The sequence below is a fragment of the Balearica regulorum genome, chromosome 10 (assembly GCF_011004875.1).
Source record: "Balearica regulorum gibbericeps isolate bBalReg1 chromosome 10, bBalReg1.pri, whole genome shotgun sequence".
In the NCBI taxonomy this organism is placed as follows: Eukaryota; Metazoa; Chordata; class Aves; order Gruiformes; family Gruidae; genus Balearica; species Balearica regulorum.
In genome coordinates this window covers 11,195,793-11,204,766 of record NC_046193.1, presented here as the reverse complement: position 1 = coordinate 11,204,766, position 8,974 = coordinate 11,195,793, and the positions used below count along the sequence as shown (strand labels likewise).

Genomic DNA, 8,974 nt, shown 5'->3' with positions numbered 1-8,974 from the left:
CCAAACTCCGAGCAGTATACGTGGCATTTCAAAGGGATATTGCTGTCAAGCACCCAGCTTGTCACAAAACTGTGAGCTGGAGCCACTAAAGCAGCAGGTGGTACCCAGGTGTGTTAGGCTAATCCTCTGCTCTCCTAAGCCAGAGTTACTTTCCCTCGTGAGTAACTAGGACAAGCACAGGAGAGGCAGAGAGTGGTTTTGTTTCACAGTTATTTGGCGCTCGCAGGCTCTCCCTTATTTTTTACAAGGTAGGTAGCATTGCTTTTCCTGTGTCATGGACAGAGACATTAAGGATAGCGAGTAAGATCTTATTCTCTCCCGAGCTGTGGCAAAGCAGCTTACACCAGGGCTGCTGTGGCTGTGAGGTGGTGTTCCTCAGCCCGTTCGGAGCATCCTGATGCTGTGTTGCGGCTCGGTTAGAGCTGCTGCTGAGGTAGGAGGGAGTCCAGCCGGGTCTCCTGTTTCTTTGCCTGATGCTGCAGGTGTAAACCAGTAGTATCAATCAGAAACTATGCCTGAGAGGCAAGGAGGTTTTGTGTTCATCTAAATAGGGGAAATCCTGTGCGTGGAGATTTCAGGACCTGGTGGCTGGAGTGCAGAATGCATGGAGAGAAAGTCTGCTTTTGCAGAACATTTCCCAAGGCATCCAAGGACTCTCTCAAACCCACAAAGCCTGCCCTAAAACCGCAGCTGCAACAAAAGAGGAAGAGTTCGCAGCAGAACTCGGAGCATATTAAACCTTGCAAAATAGGTCTCTTTCTGTGGTGGGGGGTATGTGTATAAATACATACGTATGTGTACATGGAGAGAGAGCTGGGTTTGTTCTGTATCAGGGCTAAAAGTGAAAGTAGCCTGCAGGAATGCTGAGCAGGGGCGGTGATTGCAGGCAGGGCTAGCAGTGGCAGGGCTGGATCGTGTGGAGGAGCGTCCCGCAGTGGTGGCTTTGCAAGGAGAATGACCAGTCTTCCCAGGTCCTAGTGCAGCAGAAGTAAAGGACTCTGGCTGGTTTGTGAGCCACAGAGGTAAATTCAGCAAGGATGTAAATGGGAGAGTGAAACGTGGGAAAGAGGGCATCAAGAAAGAGGGTGCAGGTGAAAAGATGTCCAACTGGTGCAGGGTGTGTAGGCCAAAAGGAGCGTAATTTCCACATGGCGCTAAGGAAGAACGTAGGAGAAGACAGTAAAAAGAGCATGTTAAAATATAGCCAGCTGTCTAACATGCTGGTACCATCTCTGTTCTTGTCAGTCCTCACACAACCAAGTGCAGCCGCTGTTGAGTTTGGAGTTGAGCGGTGAAGGCGGTGTTCAAGGCTGGCCCCAGTGAGACTCTACCTGAGGTGGCTGCATTCCTGTGCATTGAGTCAGGAGCTCAGGGTTAACTCTTTCGAGGATGCAGGGCCATTGCTGAGCAGGTGTGGGTCCCTCATGGATGGCTTTGCTGGCGCTGGAATGATACTGGCCAAAGGGATCTCACCAAAGAAAGGAAATTCAAGGAGCCCGTGCCTGGACACAGTGTCTGTAAGAGCTGTTGCTTCATGTGGACAAGCCTCTGGCCCACAGTGCTGGCGCATACTTTGTGAACGTGCCTATGGTATGGTTTGCAGGCAGAGCTGCATATTTTGGCTGCTGCATGTATCCAGCTTCAAGTTTCCATTCTCGGGACGTGACCGTGTCCAAGGCCTGCACTAACACAGACGAATGGATCGCCACAACCCTATGCGAGGTGGATAAATCCTGCCTTAACTGAGCAGGCAGAGACACTAAACTTCTGAGTTGAGCAGGTGTAGAGTCTATTCTAGATCTCAGGAGTCTGTAGCTCCTGGGCACAGTGAACTTGCCTCCTGGATCACTTTAGAAAGCACAGAAGAAGGAAATGCACTGAAGATCTCTGCTGCTATCTCGGTTCCTGCAAGCACAAGATCAGCAGAAGAAAAGTCCATGCTATGTCTGGACTGCAGGCAGACAGGCTCCACTGAGCAAGCCACGACCTTTGTTCCCCGGTCACCTCATCAAGGCCAGGGATGATGTTGGAGCTCCCTGACCTCCTTTAGCCTACACACCCAGTCCTTTCTTCCCAGGAAGTCAGAACAGAGCTGCTGTAACCCTCAAGATGGAAGGACCAAGGGCTGGCTGAGATGAGGGGTTACAATAGCATTTCCATCTCTGGGATTACCTGTGTCTCACCTTCCACTGGAGCAAAATTCACTTCCACATCCCTCAATGTCAGCCTGCTGTGGAAGCGATGGAGAAAGAGAGGAAAGCAAGCAGGTAATGCAGTGGAGGAGCATTTCTTTGCATCTTTCCTGGATAGAAGCATCATCTCTGTTCCCATCGCTTGCAGGACCAGCTGTGGTTTCGGGCAATGCCACACACAGCCATCACCCTCTGGGTTCCTTTCCCTTTCATTGTCCCTCTGGAGAACAGGACTCCTGTTAAAAACCCTGCAAGTATCACTGAGAGCCAGCTCTATTATTCACCAGCCAGTGAAGCAAGACAGGCATACTCTCCCACAACCTAGGGATGCCCCTCTGATCTGTTACCAATGGGGCTATCTTTGATGGGATCAGAGCCTGCCCTTTTCCACATCCCAGTGGGACAACACCTGCCCACCAGAGAACAAAGAGGAAACCTGTTGTGATGGGGAAAAAAGACAGAGTTCTCCCCAGAGAGGCAGCAAGGCTGTTTGATTAAGAGCATCTTTCTCCCAGCCAGCTGGTTTGCTAGCCAAACAACCAACTAAACTTCATCTTTATGCAAGAGAGACAATCTCTGTGAAGCAAATGCCACAAGTCTAGTTAAACGCCACCTATATAAACCATGAGAAATCTGGGGAAATCATTACAAAAAAAGACTGTAGGAGCAAGAGGGAAAATAATTCTGCCTATAAACAGTATTTAAAATACATTTTTAAAAGGTAAATTCAGAGCAATATTTTAAATGCTGCAGCAAAGACGTCTAACTCGAAGCTTTATCTCTAACTTGTCCTCTTCAAAAGACCCAACGGTTACCTGTTGCTGTACATTTCTCTCAAGCCCCAGTCTTTGCAGAGGTGCAGCATCCCGATCAGGTAGGTCTAATTCCAGCTGTGCCTTCTGCGTGAATGTCCTCTGGAGACTGACTGTCCCATGTGTGCACATCTGCCCCAGGAGTGCCCTTCATCTGGATTGCTCCCAGCCCTGGCGCAAGGAACCAACCACCCACATCTCCTCGACAGTGGTGCCAAACTCCAGATCAGACCATGTCGCCTTTTCCTCCGTCCATTTCTCAAATCAGAGACGGTAGGCTTGGTGGTTGGTGCTTATTCCATGAGCTGCCCAGAGCAAAACTGGCATATGAGCATAGGCGCAGGCTCCAAGGGGGTCAGAAGAAAGTTATCTGTGACCCAGGGGCCACTTTGTGGTACATGGTTCATTAGTCCTGTCCAGAGTTGGAGTGGAAGGACTCAGGCATGCTTGGATGTGTTTGTGCATCCTAGTTTCTTTGGCAGTTTTGTGATTCTGGCAGAAGTATAACTGTGAGCAAAGCTTTATTCCAGTGGATGAGGCACGTAACAAGAAGTTCACCTTCAGTTAGAGAGGATCTTAATATGACCTTCCGTAAAAAAGGGGCATTGTTTTGAGTTGTTAAACAGCTGCTGTGTTCCACCCCAGTAATGATTGCAATTCAGTAGTGAATAATATAAGCCTTAGATAAACAGCCGGTAAAATAATTTGGGATCTTTCCTGGTGGGGGAAAGCAGGCAAGTTACTCTACAAAAATAAATTATTATTCTCTCTGCCTAGGAAATGAAGTGTTCTCCTTTTCATCACCAAGTGGGCTGTCGCACAAAATGGCTTCCCGCCCTTGCGTGCTGGAAGCAGCCCAATGCTGTTCGTGGTACTCTTGCCATCTTCACCTTCATAGGAAGCAAGAGGCGGTTTTAGTTTGGATTCACGCATCTTCTCTGTTTTCTCCTGGTCTGCTTCTCCATCCCACCCCCAATCTTCTCAAAAACAACCCTCCCAAACTGCCCATCCACTGTTCTGCACGGGCACAAGCACCATCTCCGTTCTTGGAGCAGCAACAACGTGATGGCAAGAGAAGCAAAAGTTTCCCAAAACCCCTCCCTCCTGCGAAACGCCGAGTGTCCGTTCGGTACAGGCTGTGTCTGCCTGCGCTGGGGCAGGACTGCGGAGCGCCGGGCCTTGGGTCTTGGCCTCCATCGGATGAACAATTTCCCGTTGAAGGTTACTCACTTCCTGTTTTCCGTATTTAGACAATCTGGGCCTATAGGGAGGCTTTGATTTGTTGTAAACTTCAGCTGGTTTGAACGTTAAGTCGCGGGAGACCGAGGTGGGGGGAGGAGGGGAAAGGCTTGGAGACAAATTAGGGCTATTTAATACAGCAACTGTGTTCTCTTGCAGTTTTCTAGTGACCATTAGAGCATGTGAAAGGAAGGTCCGGGGCTGACAGCATGGGAGATGGAGCTGGAGGCAGTGCGTGCGTGTGGCTCCGTGTGTGTGTGCGTGTACAGCAGTTGGGAGCAGCCGGGTGATACACTCCAATGACTAATCTCTCCAATGTGTCATTTTTGCCACAGACAGCTGTACGGAGAGGCTAACGGCAGCGCAAGAGCTCTGCAGCGGCGGCAGGGAGGAGCCTGTAACCTGGAGAGGAGAGTGCTGTGCCCTTTCCCGGTGCCTATCAGTACGCACCACATGCTGACATTTGTTCAAACTTGCCCAGAAGTCTGCTAGACCGGAGCGAGTCAACGCTTGTGCGTAGCTGATAGGGCAGGTCACGTCTTTTTTGTGCCTGTTTTGCAAGGGGAAACTGAGGCACGGAGCTTTGTTATCAGAAAGTGAGTGCGTGAGGGATTGGGGTGAGTCCTGGCACCAGTCAGGCAGTGGTCTGTCTCCTGAGATGTGCTTCGTCATGAAGAACATCTTCCCTGTGTTGGTGGGAGTTGTGCTTGGATAGAGAAAAACAGTGCGTGGCCCAGAGTGCCTGTGGGCACAGAGGTTACGTGAATGGTTTTGGTCTGTTCTTTCTGTTTATCTAGTTCTCTTCTAACAGATTACCTCTCAAAATGGGGTGCTTTTACCTCAAAATTTTACAAGGGTCTACAAGAAAGTAAAGAAAAAAAACCCTAGCAGATGGCTGAAATGCAGCAGGACATGGTAAATTAATCTGAATTTTATAGCAAAATGCAGTAGGGATTTACAGGGATGCCCTTAAATCACTCTAGCAGTATAATCTGCTACCAGAATGCCAATGTGGGCAGGTGGGAATGAATAAAAGAACCAGAGATAAAAAAATCGCAACCAAAACAGCCAAAATAATGCTCTTGTGTCCCAGGTAAAGAAGTCTGCCACGTCCTGATGGAGAGCAGGCAGGAGCTGAATCAAGGTCCAGAGGAAAAATAAAAGCACTGGGAAGACTTTTGTGAAGCTCTGAAGTGTTTAGGAGAAACGAGGGTCCGTGTCCACACTCTGGCATTGATGGCCCCAACTCTAGATGATTTACGCATGCTCTCGACCGTCCAAAGCCAGAGCCAACTTTCCACCAAATAACTCCCTGCAGCCCCGAGTGCAGAACCGTAGAGAGAGGCGCGGGAGCAGGATACAGGCAGGTAGCTGTTTTCTCCCTGGCATTGCTGCATGGCTGGGTTAACATTATACTTCCCCGATTCAGTTTTTATAGTCCAAACAGTAGCAGTTCCCTCCCTCAGCGGTATGTCGAAGCCTTTCCCTGAAGGAGGGGTTAGTTCTCTATTGTGTTAATACCTGCTGGATGTTTTTTCTGCAGTATCTCCTACCCTGCGATTGCATTTTGCTCAGCTTTTGGTGCTCAGAAACGCAACTGAGTTCTTATCGCAAATGCAGCATAGTTCTTACCGCAGTCTTTCGCATAAGTTTCCTCTGATGGGGCCCTCGACCCCCCAGCAGCACCTTGGTGCAATCTGAGCCCAGGATTTAGGATGAGCTCTGGATCTGACGAGGACACATGAGACTGAATCGGGACTGACTGCAAAGCCGACGCCATGGAGAATCGCGCCCAAAGCTGTTCAAGCAAATGGTGTTTCTGAATTGGCACCATCCGGCTGCCCTGATGCTGAGGTTTGATCTGTTAGATCCAGAGCAGCCTGGTTTGCACTCATATCACCGCGCTTAAAGAACGCTCACTTAATCTCACTTAGAAATGTTTACTCGTGAGGGCCAGATGGCCCAGGGAGTTGGGCTAAACAAAGCGTTTTACTTCTAGGTCACACATTCTAATCCAGTCTACGTTGGTAATAAATGAACATATTCACCTGATAGCCACTTTTGGCTTCACTTTTGGTGTTTTTCAGGCTGGTTTCCAAGGGGAGATGTCACACCACAAAAATCTCCCTCTGTGCCCTGCCACAGTTGGTACTGATTTGACTGTCTCTGCGGAGAAGCCAAGGATCAAATGCTCCGTGGCGCCAGACTGTTTTCTTTTGCAGCCTGCAGGTAAGGGGAAGTTGTCCTGTGTCTGGCTCTGTCGTGCCTGCTCTGCCGATGGGCAGGATTTCAGTTTGCAAAGCTGCCAGTCCAACCCCCTCCACCAACATGAAAGTCATTAAAAAAACAGGGAAATGTTTAATTGCGGTTGACATATAGGCACTCTCTGCTATGAACTTTACACACAATCACAGATAACAGCATCAAAATTAATGCCTGCTTCCCACTTGTCCTGTTATAAGCAATAAACGTTTGGCAAGTCAGTAAATAACAAAATTCTCATGTGGCCATCTACAGGTCACCAGGATACTTAAGAAGTTTGCGTTAATTATACCATGTTTGCCATCAAAGAGGGGATATTAACCCTTTCGAGCTGTTGCAGGAAAGCAGTGGAGTCATTTGGAAGTAAGTAAATGAAATCTTGTCACTATAAGTGCAAACTTTGCAAAATTTAAAAAAAAAAAAAAGTTTGAGGCAAAAACCTCAGTAGACATCATGGAAAATATGCTACCTTTTCAGCTTTCCTTTTATTTATTTTGTATTTTGACATCAAACACTCCCTGTAACCTAATCTTCTTGGCTTTTGATGTGGCCGTGGAGACATGACAATTAAGCACGGCTTAAAACAATAATCCCAACAACGGGAACCAAAGGCAAGTAATGTCAGGCTTCCCCCCCTCCAAAAAGCCTCTCCCCCAGTGTCTGGTGGTAGTGAAAGGACTGTAAATCCCAATTTGTTGCCTCGATATCTGCTCTGTGCTTACACTTTACGTTGAACTTTGCACGCTCGCTCCATTTCCATTCCCTGCTGTTTGTTTTTCTTCTGCTATGCAAAATGTCTGGAGACAAACACGATACACGCGTTGCAGAGAGATGGTTTGATCTTTCACAGATTAGTGCCACCTGACAAACACGGGATTATTTGTTATCTGTGTTGCAGGAACCGCTGCAGACCCCGCTCAGAAGAGGCACGCTCCTCTGGGCGCTGGGGGGCTGCAGCACCCCTCCTGACAACCTGATGGATTACGGCCCCGATTCTGCGAGAGAATCAGCCCGACCCGGTGAAATGCCTGCAGAGAGGCAACACCAAGGTAAACCCTCATCAAAGTCTCAACGGGGCTGTAATGTGCAACCAAAGCGAATAGCTTGATTATTCTACATTATGTTAAAGTTATGTTGTTAGTTCTCCTGTTCTTTCCTCATCTCAGCTATTCAAATATGGAAGAAGAGTGGCTGAGTTTACTTATAACCCTGTTTTAAACCTGTCTTAAACCGAACATAGTTCTTTTTAAATGAAGCTTGCATGGTATGCTATAGACTGCTTTTTTTTTTTTTTTTTTTTTTTTTAATGGGTGTTTGCACTAAGCCTCGCTAAACAAGTTAGAGAGATGATTAACTTGTCTGAAACGATGCGGGAAGGCCTCGTCCCGGTTGCGTGTGCTTTCCACAGTACACCGAGAGCTGCTGCGACTCCCGGCTCCTCGTCATTCACGAGCAGAACTTGCAAACAGGGCTGGGGAGGAGGCTGCACGGTTAAAGAGAAGCAGTGATAGAAAGGGCTGGAATTTGCACACACGCGCTGAAAAAGGAACTCAGGTTATTTTTTTTTCTTAACGAGTAAGGAGTTATCCCCAAGTTGGTTTCCACAGAAGTGAGACACAACTCCCGGGAGGTCAAAGGAGGAAACCCAAAGTTCATTAGCAGTTTTCTTGAAAATATTGTTTTAGTAGCAGCAGGACTCACTCCTACACATGGCGGGGAAACTTTGCGAGACTTTGCTTCACTTTGCAAGGCCCCAAGGAGTTCCTTGTGTGGGTCAGACTCGACCATGTGATGAAAGCAGCCGCAAAGCTTTGGCCATGGGAGAGCTGCCTGGTCAGCGCTCTTCGCTCTTCTCCATCCTCCCGTGCCAGCCCTCCCGCACCCCCTGCCCCCGCGGCTGCACCCCTTGTTCCCTGCCAGCTCCGGGCCGGCCATCGCCCCGTGCTCCCTTCACGTCACGGATGATGCCAAATGGTAAGAAACAGGTTTCCACATTCCCAGTTACGGCAGCGCAAGAACCTACGGAGAACTTTGCCCAGCCTAATACAGGCCCTGCCTTGAAACCCATTCAGCAGCTGGCTGCTTTTCCACATTTACGGTGTTTTGAAAACTTGTTTTTATTTGAAAATTACTTCTCCAAACACTTTAAAAAAGCAACCCAAAAAAAACCCAACGAGAAACCACAGTTCGTCATCTGCAACACGGCTACTACTGCCTTAAGATTTTAAACTGGTTTAGAAACTTTAGCGCACTTAGCTGCGTGACCTCGTCACCCCAAAACAGCACCGGAGAATGCGTTTTTGTACCTGTGCTTTTTATACTAAATCATTCACCAACTACTTTTTTTTTGTCCTACCCCTGGTAGGTTTTTGAAATATCAACAGACCGCTGTGCATGAAGTTTAAGCTAATAATGCTACTGGCAACAACGACAACGATAATTTTGCCTCTCTCCCTATTAAAAGCAGCC

The 8,974-nt window shown here is 48.2% G+C and overlaps 1 long non-coding RNA gene across 1 annotated transcript; it reads left to right on the top strand.

Moving 5' to 3' along the window:
• The first annotated feature begins 6,297 nt into the window (after window positions 1-6,297).
• LOC142603209 (uncharacterized) lies at window positions 6,298-8,340 on the top strand. The gene is made up of 3 exons (XR_012837098.1): window positions 6,298-6,472; window positions 6,761-6,868; window positions 7,404-8,340. It is a non-coding gene; the product is annotated as an uncharacterized LOC142603209 (long non-coding RNA).
• Window positions 8,341-8,974: the final 634 nt, after the last annotated feature.